Here is a 3,574-nt window from a genome sequence, read left to right on the forward strand (position 1 = left end):
TTAATAAACTTTTTTTGTAGCTACAAAGTAACATAATTCTATTAAAAAAAAAAAAAAACGAAAATTTGAGAAATCAATACCATCAAGTATTTGTTCCATGGTGATCTTCGTCATCTTAAATTTAGAGGGATACACCTCGAAGTAGGCTATTACAGGTATATATGAGAATTTTACATTGTATATGTAGAATTTATAAAGTATATGTAGATTATTAAACTTAGAGGGATACACCTTTAAGTAGATTGTTACAGGTACATATGGGAATTCTACATCGTATATATAGAATTTATAAAATCTATTGGTGTTGATAATATTCTCACTGATCAATATAATTCTAGGGAGAGCATAAAAATTAGCCAAGATATGAATTTTTTTTCCTCATTGAGTGGTTTGTTAATTTTTTCCATAATAAAAACAATAGTATGAAAATACAAATACAAGTACTAATGTTAATAACAATGAAACTAATAACAGTTTTGATAAACAAAATTTTGATTTTGTTTATTGTATTTTTTGTTGAAAAACTTATTCTAATTTATTTTTGTGAGAATTAAAGTAATAATTATTATGTATAAACATATCAAACATAAACTTGAACCTGGTGAATTTTGGGGAAAAAAAAAATTCATAATGTTAGGGTCATATTTTCTATGTAATTGACTAATCCTTTGACAAAACGCACTTTACTTGTAAATTGGGTAGATCTAATTTGGGTTTGATACATATCAAGTGGTTGTATTAAAGACATTAACATATCAAGTGGTTGTATTAAAGCCATTAAGATTGATCCAAGAAATAAATGAAGAAAAGCTGTTTTACTAAAACTTGACAGGAAGTTGCTATCGAGACTTAATGGGTAGCTCAACATAAGCTCAACATAAGCTCGATCTATCGAGCTTTACGAATTCAGAATTTGTAGATCTAGATTTTAGCCCATGTTGATGTATTTGTTTAGGATTTCTTTTCTCACAACCCTAGATATATACAAGACTTATTTTAAAATCTGTCACACACAGATATAGTGACCAAGAGTTTATTTTTTCTCTATGTGAAGCTATTGCGATAGTACGCCATAGGGTTTTGTAGCCAAGTGCTTCCTGATCTTCATTGTTGATGAAGTAAAGAACTTTGCAACCAACAACAACCATTCAAGTTGCTAGAAGTCACGTACTTGGATCCGTACAAAAGGGTTAGTCACAAATTGGAGATTTGTGCATTAAAGGAAAGAAAGCTACTACAAGATCAAGTCCAATTGAGTATTGGAGCAGAGGTTTAATTGTGGGTTGGTATTTCGGGATAGGCCAGGGTAGTAGTAAGATTCATTATACTTGTAACCGCTTGATTGTTAATTAGTGGATTCTTGGAAGTGGTGACCTTAAAATCACTCAGTGAGGTTTTTTCCTTGCGAGAGGTTTTCCCCATTTGTCAACAAATCACTTTGTCAAATTTTTTTTTTGCTGCATTTAGTATTTTTAGTGATTTGTTGGTGTCTCCACAATTTGCATGCAATTTAACCTAATTAATCAACTTGGGTAATTGAATTAATTAATCGAGGTCAAGTTATCTTAACCCAACACATAAAAAATTACTAACAAATGATGAATAATCATAATAATTGGTATGTGTATGTGTGTATGTATTTGCATATTTTCAAGTCATATATTGTGATTTAAGACAATTATATTGTATAAAATATTATTTAAAATATTGATAACTTTTGTCCAAAATAGGTGGCAGTGACAAGCATGGTGGCAAGAGGGGTGTCCAAAAAAGCCTACAGTCCAATCCAATCTTATTAATAAGCCCATCCAAGTTGATTTTCAAGCCGAGTAAATAAGGCCCATTATTTTGATTGAATTTCCCTCCAATTCATAAGATATTTGAAGATTGATGAGTCATTTTCTTTAATGTTTTATTTGCAAACCGACATTTAATTCACATTGAAGTGTTATTACTTGATGTTGGATGGTGTTATATTACATTTAGACTTTAGTTATGATCAACCCTATCTACATAAAAGGTAACAAAGTTTGGCAATAAATTAACAGACTCAAACCATTGGAAGAGAGTAGATGGCGGTCAATAGGTGATTTCAATCAAACACTATAGTTGACATTTAAACTATCAAATAAAAACATAATGTGCCCAAGACCTTCTATGCTACAAGACCTATTGCAATTCCATCAAATCAGTACCTTAAATGCAGAAAGAGTTTTCTATACATGGAGAAATGGAAGACTAGAGGAAGACAAAGTTCTAGAAATAATTGACCAAACCTAATTCAGAATGGCTGATTGATGTACTTGAGACAACAATCACATCCCTACTCATAACAGTTGCAGATCACTCACTATTTTTGTAAGATACTTAAAGGAGTGTTTGGTTTGCCGTGATGTTATATTACGCTATAATATTACATTATTGTAATATTATATTAATGTAATCTCAATACAAAAACACAACATTACATTGTTTAGGTATATGATGAGATTAAAATTATGTAATATATTTTGTAATTTTAAATTATAGTAATGTTAGAAAAAATAAAATAAACCAAAAACCTTAATGTCACATCATCGTAATGTGCATCGCATGAAGGGCATATCATAGGGAACCAACACCCTCTTAAGCTATGTTATGTGGGAATTAATCTCATTAAACAAGCCAGGTCATGCCCACTAATAGGCAACCTAGTTGGCCAAGTTTGGCCAAATTCTAACATCTCTCACTCGCACATAGTGGGCATGGCCCAACCATGCATCTCTCATTCCATTATCCTCTTTGTTCATATTGGTTAATAGGCTGTGCGACCATTGAGCACACCTATAGAAAAGATTTCATAGCACTATACCAAATCTTATTTAAAGACTAGGATAACAACATCCATAAAGTGTTTTGTTATGCCGCCGACCCATTTTGCCACATTTGATTAAACATCTCTAACGCTCTTGAATCTAACAGCTCAAAATTATGCTTAACCTCCACTAAGAGAGGTAGAGATTATTTGATGTGTGGTCATGACAAAGATTATGTGACTAATGTTTAAAGCCTCAATCTGTTAGTTATGAAAATTTAATTAACATTTGTTGACTCCACATATTTGTAATATTATATTTCCAAGCATGGGTGGGAAAATAGTACACAAATTTTTTATTTTTTATTTTTTAAAAAAGAAGTCAATTATCATTAAAAATATTTGGGCTTTTTTATAATGGAGCAGGGGCCTTAGGCCTAGCTAGGCCTTGGGCCGGCCTGGAGGCAATTTTGGTATAAACCTACAGATTGTACCGATAAGTTGCATAAAATGGCATATGGCTGAGTTAAATTGCACCGGGGAGAATGTGGAATGAACCAACCAATGCAAGGCTTCGATCTGTGTTCGCTACTCCCATAATTAATCATCTGACTATACTGTCTAATGTAAAATTTACAACCATCAAGAAGGAATAATTTTCGAAAATACCGTTTAGCTTCACGCCTTCATCTTAGAGCAAATACTGGTCCAAAGGTTGCCAACGGGCTAAAGAAATGAGTGCGCTTTTCGCAGAGCAATATATCTCCCAACCAAATCCCG

The sequence above is a fragment of the Quercus robur genome, chromosome 5 (genome assembly GCF_932294415.1).
Source record: "Quercus robur chromosome 5, dhQueRobu3.1, whole genome shotgun sequence".
Taxonomy (NCBI): domain Eukaryota; kingdom Viridiplantae; phylum Streptophyta; class Magnoliopsida; order Fagales; family Fagaceae; genus Quercus; species Quercus robur.